Below are 20,340 nucleotides of genomic sequence, written 5' to 3'. Positions count from 1 at the left end.
ACTCCAGTTTGGAGACTTGGTTTAAGTGACACAATTTTGGGTCCATGGTTTTCTTTTTAACACCCTTTATGTTACTAATGTTTGAAAAAAAGGAAAGGCGTAGTTTGTCTCTTCCTATTTAAAGTCAGATGATTTTATTTTCATATTTCCAAGAGACAGACATTAACTGTGATACCAGGATTACTTTTTGTTTATTCAACTCTTAAATATGGGTGCTTATAGCTACCAAACCCTAAAAGGATTTTTGTAAGGCTCAATAGAACTAAATTATTCATTCATTCATTGGTTCATTCATTCAATATTTATTGTAAACTTACAAATTTTATGCTTACTATATTATATTGAATCTAATGCAAAACATCATTATTTCATATACCAACAAGAAATAAAAAATGCTTATAATTATTTAAGATATTGCCAAGTGTAAGATGCATCCAGATTTTAGAAATATTAAAATGTAAAAATATATCTTAAAACAGATAAAATATTATAGTATTGATTTCTAGGATATGAAGAGGAATGACTCCCCTTTCTGATAAGAGAATTGCAACATCCTACTTCCAAACTGAACTGTTTCTTCCTTTAAAGCCAGAGTGTGCAATGAAGAGATTCAAAACAATTAAACAAAGAAAAACCTACAAAACTGCATTAAAACACACACACACACACACACACACCAAACAAACAAACAAACACAAAAAATCTTCAGTTTCCCACCTCCTATGTCTTCTTTACTACACAGAACACTTCACAGCTGGTCACCAAATATGTAGGGGGGTTTCCCCACACCGAGCAATTCTCTGACACCAGCTGGGTATTCTACAATTCACCTCAGTTCTGACCCTATTTACCTCTATCAGCTCCCACTGGCTAAGGTCTCACTCCCTCAAGACTGCCCTTACCTTACTTCAGATGCAAATCCCAAGTCTGGTTTGCTACCTATGCTTCTGACCAATGGGCTATAAACCAGAATTTCCCAAGATTCCCTCCTCAGTTTTGATTAATTTGCTAGAAAGGCTCATAGAACTCAGGGAAATATGTACTTACATTGACCAGTGTATTAAAGGATATGATAAAGGATAAAGATGAATAGCCAGATGAAGAGGTACATAGAGCCAGGTCTGGGAGGTTCCATGGCAAAGAGCTTCTGTCCCTGTGGAACTGGGGTGCATCACCCTCCCATTGTGGCTGTGTTCACCAAGCTGGAAGCTCTCTGAAACCTATACTTTTGGGATTTTTATAGAGGCTTCCTCATGTAGGCATGATCAGTCATTAACTTAATTTCCAGCCCCTCTGCCCTCTCTGGAAGACAGGGGTAGGGCTGAAGATTCCAAGCTTCTAATTATGGTTTGATCTTTTTGGTGTACAGTCCCCATCCAAGGGCCCATCCAAAGTCATCTCATTAGAACAAAAGACATTCCTATCACTGAGGAAACTCCAAGGGATTTACGAACCCTGTGTCAGGAGGCTGGGTCAAAGATCAAACATTAGAAAGAAAAGTTGCTCCTAGTGCTCTTATCACTTAGGAAATTACAAGGGTTTTAAGAGCTCTGTGCCAGGAACCAGAGGCAGAGAACAATATATGTATTTTTTTCTATATTATATATATATATGTATATATATATATATATATTTTTTCCTACTGTCTCAAAAAACCCATTTTTTGTTCAAGGACATTTTTAAAAAGAACTAACAAGTACAGGTACCTTATATGTATGTGGCCAAGAATACCTAAATACAGCAGAATTGCCAGAGAAACCTGATGAAGTAAAGTAGATTCAGTGAGACTAGGCAAGACATAGAGCAGATCTTAGAAATTATAACAAACATTCACATCCAGTAGGAGATGGCCCAGTCTTGAGTGTGAATTGCTTATGAACAGGGCTGACCACAAACAGGCAGGGGTTATGGGTACTATAAGCAAAAAGAATTAAGGGTCCCAGAAAAAGAAATAGAAGTCATTTCAAGCCCGCAGCTATTTTCCTTGACCTATGCCTTACAGGCTCTATTTGCCCAAGCACACTTCTTGCAGATCTTCCTAGGAGGTGTCAAATTATAAAGAAATGCAAAATGATTTAAGAAAATAAAGGGAATGCAAAAACTAAGTCTCTACCAGGCCAGGAAATAGCCTAACCGTATCAGAGGCAATAAATCAGTGGTAAAACAACTGGTTCTGTTTCAAAAATAAGCAAGACCCCACATTTCTTACCTGAGATAAAAAGCTCCAAGACACCATCCAGTTTATACTGGCTCTTGAAGCACACCCAGGGCCCTTCCCCTTTGTCCAATACTTACCTCTGCTTCCTTATAATGTTGAAGTCTTCACACTAGGAGGAATACAAGTTTCATTAACAGAACCTAGGATGCACGTAGAGGCATGTTTTCTAAGTATACCTGTGCAGCTTTATGCCCGCCTTTATATGTGATGACAAAACTCCCTTTTTTGAATATTCATCCTAAACTTAAAAAAAAAGAAACCTACTCATCCCTGCTCAGGGAGTCACACCTTTGGAAGTTATTCTCCACGATCTCCTTATTTGTTGCAAATAAAGTTTATTTTATGTGTAGTCTGGTGTAGTCTCTGTCTGTAACTCACCAAGGAACAGACTCATGTTAGTTTGGTTACAGTATCAGGTAAGCAAAGGAGAGAGAAATAAAGCTAGACCTATAGAGAGAGTGGGAAGGAATGAGCAAAGTGCCTCGGAAGCATAGAGGTGGCATATTTAAGAAGCTCCTTTTTTTTTTTTTTTAAAGAGAAAATTCCTCCTTTGAAAGCAGGGGTAGTATCCCCTGATGTTCATCAGTCAATGGTGAAGTACGTGAGGAAATTCAAAGCCCTTGGTAAAAGCTATACTGAGTTAGGTTAGGATCTGAGAAACATGGCCACATGGAAGCACCATTAGTGAAGAAACTATCTCTTATTTTAGCCACACAGGAGGGAGCCCATGAGATCACAGAGAAACTGAACAACCTACACTGGTCCTTCACACACATCTCAGAATTCTTTATTATTGCTGATATGGGAAGATTCACCCTAGATGCAAATGAGAAAAAAAAAGCATGAAGATTATTTCTATTCAAAGATACTATTAATAAGAAAAAAAATGCAAAGGAGAAAGAAGAAAAATAGATTTGAAAAAGCAGCAAAGTATTCCTGAAGGTGAAGAGAAATTCACCCAGAAAAATGTGACACAAAAAATTTGTGACCCACATGTCCAATGTTTTTTTTAATTACCTCAATGAGGCAATTATAACTATGAAGAAAGATTGTAAAGAGGGAAGGGATTCCATAAGCACACAGGGAAAACATGACCAGATAACAGGGGACTATGTCCAAATAGCAGATGAGATGAACTTGCCAGAACAAAATGAATCTAGGTGCAAAAGATGTACAATGAAGCACATGAAGGTTGAAATGGAAACTGTAACCAAAATGAATGACAAATAATATCAAAAGAATATAGAAAGACATAGAAAGAAAACAATCAATAGGGAAAACTGACAAAGAAAATGCAACCTACTCATTTGAAATCCCTGAAAGAAAATAACCAAAACACCAGAACAGAATGAATATTCAAAAATATAAACCAAAAATAATTCCTAAAATAATAGAGACTATTGGTGTACAGTTAATACATTTTACACACACACACTGTATTCCTGTAAAACTTGGCCCAGAAGAGCAGCATATCTTTATACATATAAAATATTTTTTTTCGATAAAAAGAAAAAATTCTTTGGCCATCTCAGTAAAAGATCAAGTTATTTCAAGTTACTTTAAAGAGTATAACCAGACATTCTGGTTGTCCTGGTCAGTTTCTGGTTTCTATTTTGTGTGCTGTCCAACTTTTAGTAAACTCTCATAAAAGTTTCCCTTTAGGGGACCCTGGGTGGTTCAGTCATTAAGCGTCTGCCTTCGGCTCGGGTCACGATCCCAGGGTCCTGGGATGGAGCCCCGCATCAGGCTCCCTGTTCAGCGGGAAGCCTGCTTCTCCCTCTCCCACTCCCCCTGCTTGTGTTCCCTCTCTCGCTTCATCTCTCTCTTTCAAATAAATAAATAAAATCTTAAAAAAAGTTTCCTTTTATAAATAAATTGTAAGATCAAGCTGATATCGGGTTCTCACAATTTTTAATGTCTGTGAAGATAGAGACCTACTTCTAAGAAGGTCATTAAAAGAATGGGTCAAGTGTTTTATATTCAACTCATCTCTCTAATATAAAGACTATATACATCCTGTTCTGAAATTCCAAGAACTCAGGGAATATATTTCCAATGCCAACATCCCGATCAGTCACCTAGATCAAGATCAACAAAATATGGCCTGCATGCTATTTCAGGCCCTTCACCCATTTTTGTAAATAGCTTTATTGGAACATCTGTGTACCTATTGCCTACAGTGTTTGTTTGGTTTGGTTTGGTTTGGTTTTGGGTTTTTTTCACCGCAACAGCAGAGTTGGGTACTTGTGACAGACATTGTATGGCACACAAAACCTAAAATATTTACTATCCAGTCTTTACAGAAAAACATGGCTGACCTCTTGTCTATACAGTTTCACACTAGAATTTTAGGAATCCTTGAAGTGAATTGAAAGCAATCTTTGAGGGGCACCTGGGTGGCTCAGTCTTAAGCATCTGCCTTCGGCTCAGGGTCCTAGGATCGAGCCCCACATCAGGCTCCCTGATCGGTGAGAAGCCTGCTTCTCCGTCTCCCACTCCCCCTGCTTGTGTTCTGGCTCTCGCTCTCTCTCTCTATCTCTCTCTGTCAGATAAATAAATAAAATCTTAAAAAAAAAGAAAGCTATCCTTGAAAATATTGTTTGTGAAATGATTTTATTGTTGATAATTTTGTACAACCAGAATGTTAACTGCTAAACCATAACCGTTTCTACTTTATTAGTTTATGTGGATGAGGAGAATATATTATTATTTTTTCTTAATTTAGAAAACGGACACTCATTTCATTATATTAAAATATTAAAATGCATGTTTTACAACAATCAGGCAGAATGGGATTGATTCCTTGAGATGTAAACTTGGTAAGCCCCCTTCCTAAGTCTCTAAATGGTCCGGGGTAGCTGCTGACAAATGATGGAAAGCAATTCTTTTTTTATACTCCCACCAATGGCAGGACAAAGAACAAAACTTTTGCAGCATTCTCGTCACCTGCTGTCTCAGGAGTAGAGAAGAGGTTTTTTCATAAATATCTCCTACCCAATCTACTTTCTGCTAGTATCAGCCTGCTGAATCAGCTTCAAGAATACATATTTCATCTAGCTCTTGAATTATGTCTCAGCAACAGTATACAAGCAATAATTTAGCTTTCCAAAATAAATATCTTGAGCATATCTCAATGCCACATTTTCTTGTTATTTTTCTTTCATGTTTATGATATAGCTACAGAAAACTAAGCTAGCATCTCCTGTTCGAAATCTAGTATTCTCCTATATCTGATTGTAATACATAAAACACATAAGGTGTCAGTTTTGCACATTGGAAGAGCAAGGTTTAAGAACTCAGGCAAAAGATGGTAAGAGAACCAAAGAAGTTTTTAATCTAATAAGCTTGGAACCTCCACAGAAAATAGGAATTTCTGGATAAAATCTAGGGAGGTTAATCTTCCCGAATTCCTGTTAATAAGCTCTGGTTTTCCTTTATGGTAGCCTTTGTTTTTTGTTTTTGCTTTTGTTTAAGTATATGTGCCTATCTGTGCTATGAAATTATTATTCAACTTCTTAAGATTACATGTAAAATAATTTAAAAGGCTTTTCCATAAGTTTTCAAGACAATCTTATATACAAATTACATATTCTATTTATAAATTTAGTTATATTTAACTAATATCTTCATTTTTTAAGTCAATTAAATTTTCTCATATATTTTAAACTATATTGAATATTTAAGTACTGATAACACTTGGTCCTATTTGAAGTTATTATAAATGAGGTTGTTGGCAAAACCCACATTTCTTGAGTTCAAGTTAAGTCCTTGTCTACTTCTTGGGTAACTTCTTTCAATTTTATGTTCTGTGTGAACCTGTAAAACTGCTTTAATTAATTAACAGAAAGACATAGTGCTGAAAAACCATGTTTTTATAAAATTATAGATAGAAACTTGACTGTTTAAAATCCTATGTGTAAGAACAGAATATCTGACTCTTGAGTCTGAGGGATCTGAGCCACTTTGGCAGAGATATGCTCAATTTCTAAACCATGTTTTGAGCTACCAAAAGAGTATACAATATTTTTAGGACACAATATTTTACAACTTCATAATTTTGTTTTGAGTTGACTTCTCAGCAGAGGTCTAATGGTCATGCCATTCACACAGTCCAATCTTGTTTTTTTAATTTTTTTATGTTTTTTTAAATTTTGTTATGTTAATCACCATACATTACATCATTAGTTTTTAATGTAGTGTTCCATGAGTCATTGTTTGTGTATAACGCCCAGTGCTCCATTCAATACATGTCCTCTTTAATACCCATCACCAGGCTAACACATCCCCCAACCTCCTCCCCTCTAGAACACTCAGTTTGTTTCTCAGAGTCCATAGTCTCTCATGGTTCGTCTCCCCCTCCAATTTCCCCCCCTTCATTTTATCTTTCCTACTATCTTCTTCTTTTTTTTAAAACAGACCTGTACCCAATCTTGTTTTGAAACATCAAAAACATCAGGTATATATTTACCTGAACTTGACCCTTCTCCCAAATTCTCTGAGGTGATTTCTTCACTTGTAAGTGGAAGATGGAAGGTATTCCATGATTCCTCTTAATGGAATTTTTTTTATTATGTTATGTTAATCACCATACATTACATCATTAGTTTTTGATGTAGTGTTCCACGATTCGTTGCTTGCACATAACACCCAGTGCTCCATTCAGTACATGCCCTCTTTAATACCCATCACCAGGCTAACCCATCCTCCCACCCCCCTCCCCTCTAGAACACTTACTCTTAATGGAATTTTTTAAAAGATGAATTTCTGCGGTATCTTAACTGATTACTTCACTTAATTGAGCTCAACTATATTTAAATTTGATAATTTTATAAATTGTTAAAAATTGGGGAGAGGGCAGTACAATGCTCACCAACACTTTAGATTATGTCCAATTGTATTACGGTCTTTCTAAAGTGAGTTTTCTGTGATGAACTTAAATTCGTTTAGCATGTTACTTAAGATATATTTGAACATAGAGAAGGCACAATTTTATTTATTTCAGATACAGTAAAATAGTAATCATTTTCATAAAATTTTACTGGAACAAAGAAATACATTTTCACTTGTAAATATAAATGTGGTATATGATAAAATTATTAAGATAAACTTCTATGAAAGAAAATAGTCTTAATTATATTCCTTAATACAGCAAAGTAATGGTAGCTTAAGTATCAAAGAAAGGAGAAATTTAAGTACAAATTGCTATAAAATCATGAAACATGGGAGAAAAACTGGCACACAGATATACAACATTCTCATTAATTTATTCATATATTTACTCTGAATAATACACCACCAAGCCTAAACTCTTAGCATAATATTTTCAGAAAAACTAGCTTTTTAAGTCATTGCATATACAAACAACTAATGAAAGTTTCTGTGATAATAAATTAAAATCAATGTTTGTTTTTTTTAAATTATTTAAATTTAATTTGCTTAATATATATTATATTATTAGTTTCAGGGGTAGAGTTTAGTGATTCATCAGTTGCATATAACATCCAGTGCTCATTACATCAAGTGCCCACTTTAATTCCCACCATGAAATTACCCCATCCCCTACCCACCTGCCCTCCAGCAACCCTCAGTTTGTTTCCTAGAGTTAAGAGTCTCTTAGGGTTTGCATCCCTCTCCATTTTCATATTATTTTATTTTTCTTTCCCTTCCCCTCTCTTCATCTGTTTTGTTTCTTAAATTCCACATATGAGTGAAATCATATGGTATATGTCTTTCTCTGACTGACTTACTTCACTTAGCATAAAATCATCTAGTTCCGTACGTGTTTTTGCAAATGGCAAGATTTCATTCTTTTTGATGGCTGAGTAATATTCCTGTGTGTATGTCTGTGTGTGTGTGTCTGTGTGTGTGTGTTTGTGTGTGTGTGTGTCTGTGTGTCTGTGTGTATACCACATCTTCTTTATCCATTCATCTGTTGATGGATATCTGGGCTCTTTCCATATTTTGACTATTGTGGACATTGCTGCTATAAACATTGGGGTGCATGTACCCCTTCAAATCACTATGTTTGTATCCTTTGGATAAATACCCAGTAGTGCAACTGCTAGGTCATAGGGTAGTTCTATTTTTAACTTTTTGAGGAACATCCATACAGTTTTCCAGAACAGCTCCACCAGTTTGCATTCCCACCAACAGTGTAATAATTTCCCCTTTCTCTACATCCTCACCAACATCTGTTTTTTCCTGAGTTGTTAGTTTTAGCCATTCTGACTGATAAGGTGGTATCTCATTGTGGTTTTGATTTGTATTTCCCTGATGTCGAGTGATGTTGAACATTTTTTCATGTGTCTGTTGGCCATTTGTATGTCTTCTTTGGAGAAATGTTCATGTCTTCTGCCCATTTCTTGATTGGATTTTTTTGTTTTTTGGGGTGTTGAGTTTGATAAGTTCTTTATAGATTTTGGATACTAACTTGTTATCTGATAAGTCATTTGCAAATATCTTCTCCCATTCCATAGGTTGCCTTTTAGTTTTGTTGACTGTTTCCTTTGCTGTGCAAAAGCTTTTTATCCTGATGAAGTTCCAATAATTCATTTTTGCTTTTGTTTCCCTTGCCTCTGGAGACATGTATAGTAGGAAGCTGCTGTGGCTGAGGTCAAAGAGATTGCTGCCTATGTTCTCCTCAAGGAATTTGATGGATTCCTGTCTCACATTTAGGTCTTTGATCCATTTTGGGTTTATTTTCATGTATGGCATAAGAAAAGTGGTCCAGTTTCATCATTTTGCAGGTTACTGTCCAGTTTTCCCCAACACAATTTGCTTTAGAAACTCTTTTTTTCCATTGGATATTCTTTCCTGCTTTGTCAAACATTGGTTGACCATAGACTTGAGAGTCCATTTCTGGGTTCTCTCTTCTGTTCTACTGATCTGTGTGTCTGTTTTTGTGCCAGTACCATACTGTCTTGATGATTACAACTTTTTAATACAACTTGAAGTCTGGAACTGTGATGCCTCCAGATTTGGTTTTCTTTTTCAACATTACTTTGGCTATTTGGAATGTTCTTTGGTTCCATACAAATGTTAGGATTGTTCCAGCTCTGTGAAAAATGCTGAGGGTATTTTGATAGGGATTGCCCTGAATGTGCAGATTGCTTTGGGCAGCATAGACATTTTAACAATATTTGTTCTTCCAATCCATGATCATGGAATGTTTTTCCATTTCTTTGTGTCTTCCTCAGTTTCTTTCATAAGTGTTCTATAGTTTTCAGAGTCCAGATCCTTAACTTTTTGGTTAGGTTTATTCCTGGGCATCTTATGGTTTTTGGTGCAATTGTGAATGGGATTGATTCCTTCATTTCTCTTTCTTCTACTTCATTGTTAGCATATAGAAATGCAACTGATTTCTGTGCATTGATTTTATATCCTGTGACTTTGCTAAATTACTGTATCAGTTCTAGCGGTTTTTTTTTTTTTTTGGTGGAGTCTTTGGGTTTTCTATATAGAGTATCATATCATCTGTGAAGAGTGAAAGTTTGACTTCTTCTTTGACAATTTGAATGTCTTTTATTTCTTTTTGTTGTCTGATTGCTGAGGCTAGGACTTCCAGTACTATGTTGAACAACAGTGGTGATAGTGGACATCCCTGTCATGTTCCTGACCTTAGGGGAAAAGCTCTTAGTGCTTCCCCATTGAGGATTATATTCACTGTAGGTCTTTCATATATGGCTTTTATGATATTGAGGTATGTTCCCTCTATCCCTATACAGCAGAGCATTTTATCAAGAAAGGATGCTGTATTTTTTCAAATGCTTTTTCTACATCTATTGAGAGAATTATATGGTTCTTGTCCTTTCTTTTATCAATGTGGTATATCACATTGATTGATTTGCAGATGCTAAACTGCCCTTGCAGCCCAGGAATAAATCTCATTTGGCCATGGTGAATAATCTTTTTAATGTACTGTTGGGTCTTATTGGTTAGTATCTTGGTGAGAATTTTTGTATCCATGTTCATCAGGGATATTGGTCTGTAATTCTCTTTTTTGGTGGAGTCTTTGTCTGGTTTGGGGATCAGGGTAATGCTGCCCTCATAAAATGAGTTTGGAAGTTTTCCTTCCATTTCTACTTTTTGGAACAGTTTCAGAAGAATAGGTATTAGTTTTTTGTTAAATGTTTGGTAGGATTCCCCTGGGTATGTTCAGTTTAATTTAGTGCCATCACCAATTATTTAGAGTTTAAAGTGATCCTTTGTTGGAAAATTATAACTGCCTAATAATAATTACTAGAAGACTATAAACAAGAATACTTTTTAAATTTTTTTAAACAGAGAAATAAGTAAACTCATGAAAATTGCTAAAACATAATAATGAGATAAAATAATTTTTTTAATACACATTTTATGTAACATTGCCAGATAGTTGAGACGTGGTCATTTTAGTCTTTTGTAGAAAAATACAATGCTCCAAAACGTTGTCTGTGTTAGAACCACAAGAGTTAACCTGGTATTAGAGCTGTCACAGATTGGCTCAGTTGAAGAGTCCAGGCTGCCAACCCCTTTGCTTGTTGGAATTGGAACATACATGGGATAAATGGTGAACTCTCCATTCATTAAATGTCCCTCCAACCCTTTGTCTAAAACTGTGAGCATGTATTTTAATGTTCCCCCTACCTGCACTGTAAACTGCAGACATCTTTCCTGGCATGTTAGAAGTCCGTAAAGGCACTGTCCTAAGTCCTGAGGTGAGAATTTTGTGTAGAGAATTACACTTGGTTCTCTGTGTTATAGTTCCCACTAACCTTAGGGAAAGAAGTTAATTGTACTTAAGCCTCTTGAGTAATTCAGTATTAGTACTACAACAAGATGATCCTCCTAAGAGAGAAAGGAACACATAGCTTAAAACAGAAGCATCTGCCTTTGCTTCTCTTGGCTTTAAATTTATGCTCAAGGTATTTTTATTAAAGTTAAGAAAACATCAGTAAGCATCATTTAAAAATGTGTTATGCCAAATGTTCTGAATTTTTTTCAGATTATCTTATAGCATCTGACACCATTTTTTCCTCTAATTTCAACTTGATTCTTATTAAAAATACATCTGCATGTGACATAGTTCTCATTCAAACATTTAACTTAATAAGGGTCATTATTTCCTTATTCAGCTAAATCTCAATACCATCCAGGTCTTCAGAGAGGATTTTTGTCTAGCACATTACTTTCCTAGAGCAAGACAACTCTGTAATATCCCTTAATAATCAATTAGGTCTGAAACAAAGTCTGATATGGTGTTAATGGCTTCAGACTCTTAGATACTTTGAGTGAACAAGAACCTTAAAGATTTTTCTAGTAGGAATTAAATTTGAAAAGAACAGCAGATTCTTATATCTAAATGCATTTTAAAAAGATAGTAAGACTTATTCTAAGTAAAACATATTACTATAATTTATTTTTTTTCATAATTTTTATGTATTAGACATGTTTTACATACTTAGTTCATAATTATAAAAGGTGATATCATCATGTAGCATACTTAGAATAATGCATTTATAACATTTAGTAGAAACAAAAAATGAGGTTGATTAAAAATTTTAAAGGAATAATGGAATTAAAAAAATAGATCAAAAGTCCAAAGTACCTTCAATTTCCCGAAGAACTGTGTTATACTCCTTACCCTTGTTTCTTGTTCTCTTCCACTGTCATCTATCAGTTTTTCCTGTGCTAATGCTGATTATTTGTCTACTTCCCAAATTATTACCCAGAAGACCCTGACTATACCATACTAATGTGATGGAAAAGACCGAAAATAATATTTAATGACTATCTTCTGATGGCACTTACTGCGTGGTGCCTTATATACATTACCCTATAAAAACCTCAGAGTCTCGGGCACCTGGGTGGCTCAGTCGGTTAAGCGACTGCCTTTGGCTCAGGTCGTGATCCTGGAGTCCCAGGATCGAGTCCCGCATCGAGCTCCCCGCTCAGCGGGGAGTCTGCTTCTCCCTCTGACCCTCTTCCCTCTCATTCTCTCTATCTCTCATTCTCTCTCTCTCTCAAATAAATAAAATCTTAAAAAAAAAAAAAAAAACCTCAGAGTCTCAAAACCATCCTATGGGCAGAGAAATAGCATATGCTATGGTTTTAAAGTGGGAAGCAACGTCACGTAATCCTGGAACAGAGAAAATGCATAAGTGGCTTGGTCACAGAAAACAATTTCATGCGTATCAGAGGATGATGTTGAAGAGGCAGACAAGGCCAAATAATATAGAACATTATAGTACATGTAAATAATTTAGAACTTTATCCAAAAACAATGAGAAATCATTTGCAGAGTTTTATAATTGCTTGAAATTTTTGGATTTGCCTGTTTAAAACATAACTGTAGCTAAAATGTGTAGAATAAAATGGTGGAGAGAGAAGAAAATGCTAAAATCCAATTTAGTATCTTAGGTAAGTCATAGTTTTCATGAAAAGATAATGGTATTAACCAAGAGAAAAAAGAGTTTATGGGTCTAAGATATATTTGGGAAACAGAAATTCTTCAGGATATTCTGTATCATAACCACCTATTTACTGGTCTCTTTTCCCCCGTAAAATTAGATTTACTCATCACTGAACACCTAATGTCCAGCATACTTCCTAGCACATTGTAGCTTCTGATGAATGATTTAGCCCAAGTCATGGACCAATAGCCAGAGAGCCACAAAAGAGCCAACACAATGCCAGTGACAAACCCACCTGGATCACATGGTCCAGTCTTTAAGTCCTCAAGGTCATAGGCATTAGTATTTTCACTGAATGTATTCTTTCTGAATTAAACTTTGAGTTTTAGGAACTGAAAAAAAAATCTTTATCCCCAAATCTATTGATTTTGAGTTTGAACTAGAGCAGAAAGAATGGTAAGCCCAAAATATAACTTGTATTGAATGCTGTGTACAACCTATCTGTAAACAATTAGATTGAAAATTGATTATTTTAACATAAAAACCTAAATATTAAGAAAAATAGGGTGGTAAATGGATTTAAAATAGTTCCATCTACTCTTTAGATAGATTGTTCAACTAATTTAGCACATTATGAGTTGTCCTAATCATTTTTCATATCATCATGAGGAAGTTTGTTAGCATTGCTACTAAAAAGCTGTTAGTAATAATATAAACACAAATTTAGACTAAAAAAACAAAAAAACTCATGATTAATATTTTTCAACAATTTTCTCTAGTTCTATAACATTGGCCAAAGGCATAATTAAAAGACATTTGAGCAACTGCACAGAAATAGGCTTTCCAATTGGATCTATCAGGATACATATTTCATCACCTCTGCAATTGAAAAGTTAAGAGTCTATTCTAAGCACTAAAATTGATTTATTAACTTTTCATATTCATGCATAGATAATTATGGGAAATAATTTTAATAAAACAAAAGCAGAAATTGATTTTGTTGAATTTAAGGGCTAAATATACCAATAAAAATCACTGTTGATTTCCTTTTTCTAAAAAAAGCTGGTCTGCCTCCGAAAACATATCAATATTCTTATTCTTTTGAGGGTTATTATTTTCACCAGTAATGGATTGAATCTAATTCACTTTTTTTTTTTTTTTTTTTTTTAGTGTTTGTTGTGGGTCAGAGACAATGCTCATGGTAGCCAACACATGATTCCTGTCTTTTGGGAGCTCATTGTTCAGTGGAAGACAATATGCAAACTATTATTTACAACATAGTATAAAAGCAATAATAGAAATATATACAACCAGGCAAACCCACACCTTCAATGGACCCGGAAATCATGAATAATCTGCTACAGAATATTAGCCATTTGGTTATTATTTTTTTAAAAGATTTTATTTTTAAATAAGAAAGCCTGGGTGGCTCAGTCAGTTAAGGGTCCAACTCTTGGTTTCAGCTCAGGTCCTGATCTCATGGGTCCTGAGATCACGTTACTTATCAGGCTTCCCACTCAGTGGGAGTCTGCTTGGATATTCTCTCCCTCTGCCTCTCCCCCTCCACACTCTCTCTCTTTCTCAAATAAATAATTAAAAAAAATACTTTATTTTTAAGTAATCTCTTCCCCCCACATGGGGCTCAAACTTATAATCCTGAGATCAAAACGCTCTGGGGCACCTGGGTGGCTCAGTCGTTTAGCATCTGCCTTTGGCTCAGGTCGTGATCCCAGGGTCTTGGGATCGAGCCCCGCATCGGGCTCCCCGCTCAGCGGTAAGCCTGCTTCTCCCTCTCCCACTCCCCCTGCTTGTGTTGCCTCTCTCACTGTCTCTCTCTCTGTTAAATAAATAAATAAAATCTTAAAAAAAAAAAATCACGTGCTCTACTGACTGAGCCAGTCAGGCATCTCTTGAATATTATTTTTAACAGAGAATTTATCCCAAATAGAAACTACATCTTATAAAAATTATAATCTTTTCACCTCTTTTACTTAGTAACAAACCTGGCAAATTCATCATGACCAAGTCATACTTTTTCTATCCCTCATCAGACTTTCTGTTCCCTATTTACAAGACAACAATGGTACAATTTCCATCGCCCACTGGTGCAGCAGAATGTAAAAAATGCATAGAAGAAAGGAAAAATACGATAGTAGTTTTTAAGTGTTGGCAGTGGATTTGGGCGAAGCTGATATGTCCACTGGTACTGAATCTGAAAAAAGCATCAATGTATTTTGTTATATTAACAGGTTGGGATGGATGTGTATTATGTGGAACATGATGAAATCACCCAAAGCATTCCATGCTGTCATAACAATTCTAGAGACATAGTAGGTACAACCTACTTTCTCCTGTAAATAAATGTCATTTCTTCTTGCTTTAACTTAACTGGATCAAGTCCTAATATCACGCCTTCTAAATTGTGTAAGACATAAATATGTGTAAATATTTACATATATATATAGGGGAGAGAGAGAGACTTGAGAATTTTCATATGAAATCTATGAACAGTAAAACATTCCATATGATTGGAGAATATAACTTTTTTACCCCTAATTTGATTTTTGCTTTTTATTAGTTCATGTTTTTTAACCTATAGCAAAAATAAAATCTCTAGAGGAAATTTATATATAAAAAGGGAATATGTCCGTTTTATTCGAAGACTTGTACTGTTAAGATAGTAACATCTGGAAATTTTTGTTTTGTGTCCTGAATTCAAATGCTTTTTTAATAGATAAATATTGTTTGTCCAACGGCTCTCCCTTTGATTCTTTCATGAAAATAAGGTGTTTTCTTATGGTACTGTGCAGTGAGCAGAGAACTAAGAAAAAAAAATGTGTAACAGATGAGCCTGTAGCATTGAGTGAAGCACCAGTTACTGTGCTGTGGCTAGAACTGCCTAATAAAAGTAAAATGCCAGGGAGGCTTTAGAGAACAACTTCATTACTGAATGTGGAAGAGAAAATTCAACCTTAGTAGCTGAGAATTATTTTCAGAACTACAGATGGCCATCATGTGGCAAATGTCTCACTCATTTTTATTGCTTATCCATGCCTTCAAAAATTTCTTTAAAACCCCATTAATTAATTATTCTTATACCCAGTATTTGATTTCTTCTTAAACTTAAGAATATTTTATATTTATTGTTTTGATTTTGGCCTGAGAAAATATGTACATATATATTTATATATATTCATGTAGCATATAATACAATATAAAATGTGTATATATATTCACATGCATATATATTTCAGATTTTTGACTTCTATTCTGTATTGTTGGTTTTATTTTCCTTCTTGGAAGAAAGGAAGCTTGATCAGGGTTGGCAGCATTTTTGGTGTTTCATCAAAGAATGTTGATGTGTATTTTCTTATTTGACAGAGATTGCAACTCTTATCTTCCTCATCCAGAATTCCATGAGCACTCCATAAAAGCAGAGAAAGGCTGAAAGTTGTCATTGTTGCTGTATCTCTGCCTTTGTGTTTTGGCACTTTTGCTCTCAAATGTTATCAAATCAATACGATCTAATCAAAGTACATTGCTAGTATGATCATGGTTATATATAACTTGGTACTATGCACCAGCAGATAACAGTGTTATTTATTTTGGAATACTGAAGAGTATGGTATGTTTCTGTAGAATGCTCTTTATACATCTGCAAAATTCATTTGTGTCTGTATAAAAGAATTAATCAAGAAACCTTCATTCTACAAAAAAACAAAACAGAACATTTATACCTTGAATGTATGAAGTCTGTTTCTTGGCTTCCTATGGTTCAGAATATAATCTCATTACACTTACTAGCATGAATAAAAAGTAATTTATTTTTTTAAAGTCACTTATTATGTTAACACTAAGAACAGTCTAAAACAGGAGATTCACTGTCATATTTTATTTATTTATTTATTTTATTTTATTATGTTATGTTAGTCACCATACATCACATCATTAGTTTTGGATGTAGTGTTCTATGAGTCATTGTTTGTGCATAACACCCAGTGCTCCATGCAGAACATGCCCTCTTTAATACCCATCACCAGGCTAACCCATACCCTCACCCCCTCCCCTCTGGAACCCTCAGTTTGTTTCTCAGAGTCCATTGTCTCTCATGGTTCGTGTCCCCCATCTATTTCCCTCCCTTCATTTTTCCCTTCCTGCTATCTTCTTCTTTTTTTTTTATTATGTTATGTTAATCACCATACATTACATCATTAGTTTTTGATGTAGTGTTCCATGATTCACTGTGTGCGTATAACACCCAGTGCTCCATGCAGTACGTGCCCTCCTTAATACCCATCACCGGGCATATTTTTTGAAGCCAAATCAATTGTTATTGTTTAAACATTTATTGTTATGATAATACCATGTATGTCTTGATTTTAGGTAACAAGTTTAAAAAACACAGTCATAGATAAAGCTGCCTCTAGTATTTTAAAATTTTGGTCTTTATTATTCCATATGTAATCTGACGTATATAATGCATACTTACATAATTTTTCTCTCTACTCTCAAACTATACAAACTTTTTGTCAATTGCTTTTTATTCAACAATACAATATGTACATTTCTCTATGTCAATAAATAATGCTTCTATTTTAAAGCCCATAAAATATTCTCCATGGAGAAGTGAAATAACCATGATCAGAAAAAACTCTATCCATAGTATAAAAATGGGCTCGACTAGCTTCTTCCTTCCTCTTTTCCCTTTTTTCTTTTTTCTATTTTTTTGATTTATAAAAGCATGAGCATAGCATAAAAGAGTAAACAATGAGAAATCTGCCTCATGTTCCTTTCCTTCACCCCTCACTTTTCTTCCCCAGGGGTTATCACTCTTCGAACTTTCTGTCTGTCCTTTCAGACACTATAAGCATTCATAAGCATTCCTCTGATTTGGGTAGAATAGGATAAAAATTAAGAACATGGATTTAAAGTAAAAAATCTGGCACTTCTCAGCTTTTTAAACTTTGGTCTTTTATATAACATTCTGGGTCATTTTCTAATCTGTAATTGAATATTATAGAGGTGAATACATAGCAGAAGTAGTATAAAAGTTTATCAGGGAGTCAGGAGACAAATATATTACTTTCTAAATTTGGGAATCCCTTAGTGTTTATCAATATTTTAAAATTTGTATACTGTGGATTATTTGCTTATTTTTATAAAATGTACAGTGTTGAACATTCCTTTTTATTCATAATTTTATATTATCGCTTTTTAAAAGAGACTTCTCAAATTGTCCCACAATTCTTGATTTGTCCCTGCCCACGACAGTATTCAAGCTCTGAACTTGTACCTATTACCCCCCAGTTCATAGATCCACATTTGTAACTTTTCCAGATAATTTACATTAAGATCTCCGTAGAGAAGTTCCAGTCTCCCAGAGGCATAGAACAAAGAAAGCAATCTGGAAATCTGTATGCTTCTCAAAGACTTTTTGCCTCACATTCTTCTGCTATCTAGATTCTAGAACTTATTTTTTCTCCTGATTTAAATCTGGTTATTTTTCACTACTCCTTTCTGACTCTAACTACAAACTTAATTCTCTTCTTTGCTTTAGTTTGATACCATACCCTTCAATAGAAAGAGGGCACGAAATCTGAGGAGCTGGAAAATATGCAAATCTTGACATGAAAAGTAGGACGAACTCTGAAGGAGAGTTACTTTCTTAAAGTAACAAATTGTGTTATAGTGAAAACACTTCACCTAAAATACGTAAGTTTCACTAACTTATGGCTGTTCTAGAAACCAGATTAATGAGTGGTTCTCAAACCTACCTGGGTATCAGAAACAAAGGAACTTCATGAAAACATTAACATACCTCGTCTATCTAACTCCATTGAACCAGAGTGATTGGGAGTCTGAGATCTCATTTTTTTCTTTTTAATTTCCCCAAGTAAGACAGATGTAAGTGCTCCAGTGTTTGTTGTGCAAATGCTGACCTAAGAGTTTCCTGCTTATACCATAGGTCACTGATCTCTGGGATCAGCCCCTTAGTTTGCCATGATCTGACTTTGTCATTAATGGAACCAAGAGGCTCCTGCGTGACCCACAGTCTAGGTGATTTTATTTATTTTCTCTTCTCAACTCTCTAATAATACTTATTGAGAAGCTACTATTACTGGATAGCATGCAAGGAAATTTTATCATTATTTTCCTCAGATCCTTACTCCAACTCTGTTATGGGTTGAATTGTGCCCCCCAAAATAATATGTTGAAGGTCTAAGCTGCATTCTCTTAGAATGTGACCTTATTTGGAAACAGGATTGTTGCAAATGTAATTAGTTAAGATGAGGTCATCCTGGCGTAGGGTGGGCCCTTGATGCTATATGACTGGTGTTCTTATTGGAAGAGAAGAAACACAGAGATGGAGACACCCAGGGAGAGTGCCATGTGACAACAGAGACAAGATTGCAGTGATACAATCATAAGGCAAGGAACACTGAAGATTGTTGGCAAACCACCAGAAGCTAGGAGAGAAGCAAGGAAGGATTCTCCTCAATATGTGTCAGAGAGAGAGTGGCTTTGCTCACACCTTGACTTACTACCTCCAGCCTCCAGAACTGGGAGACACTAAATGTCAGTTGTGTTAAGCCATCTAATTTTTGGTACCTTGTCATGGCAGCCCTAAGAAACAAATACAAGCTTTTTGAGATAGAATGTTATTTTCATTTTACCCAAGGAAAAATTGGGGCTCAGAAAGCTTAAGTAAATTATCCAAATTTACCATATTGTTGGTAAATAGCATTGTCTGGTGCCAAATCCAGTATAAATATTTCTTACTATCTAAAATTTTTTTTCAAAAAACTTTTGTGTAACTCCTGCAATCTACTGTGATAAAATACGATAAAAAGAGATATTCTATAAAAGCTTTTGAGTGGAATCTTAGATGCATTCTTCTCTCAACAATAAATAGCATTAGAGTTTTTTTCTTCTTTTTTATAAGAGTGACAGAGAAAGTACTAACATTCTCTGGTGTCTCTAATTGGATGCCATATGTTGAACTTTGTCAACCCAGTACATCCTGCTGCCCTCTGTGACACCCCTTGAAATCAATGAGAATGCTAAAATTAAATCAGACTATATGTGCAGAAAGAATCATAAAAGCTGTATAATCCAAATACTCTGGTTAATGACTGAACACATGAAAAGCACAGTAGAACCCTATTTGTAAAAATCAATACCAGTCCTCATTTGTAAGAGGCAACCTTTAATGCCTTTTCTGTTAACATCAGTTTTGAGGAAATGTTTTATATGCATCATTTTTAGAAACATTCCAGCTGCAGGTTTGAAATAGAAATCAAAACACTCATGGGATTGTTTTGCTATGTATGAATGCAGATACAAAATGATATTTAGAAAGAAAAAAATGAAAGTATATAGTTTAACAAAATGAGTTTCAAAGAACATTCTATTTCATTAGATTCATGCGGTAAAACTCATTTATAGGATAGACACCCTTAAAATGGGACTACTTTTGGGACAACTTTAGGGTTTCAGTGATTATATGCTTATGTCAATAATGTTATAATAAAATACCTGTATATGAAAAATGCTTAATAAAATTAACAGTGGTGATATTCAAATATTTCTGATTTCATTTTAATTTATATTTGATAGAGTAAATTGGACACATAATTTAGCAGTATTAGTAAGCTATATTCTGGACAGTCCATTGAATATTGAAAGCTTTCTAAAATAACCTGAATACATTTAGTGCCTTGATCACATATC

Source organism: Eumetopias jubatus, unplaced genomic scaffold, assembly GCF_037043125.1.
Source record: "Eumetopias jubatus isolate StellerSeaLion01/CBP00866 unplaced genomic scaffold, mEumJub1_p1.0 scaffold_4, whole genome shotgun sequence".
NCBI classification, from domain to species: Eukaryota; Metazoa; Chordata; class Mammalia; order Carnivora; family Otariidae; genus Eumetopias; species Eumetopias jubatus.
The sequence above is the reverse complement of the archived record's forward strand: the minus strand, read 5'-3'. Positions refer to the sequence as shown.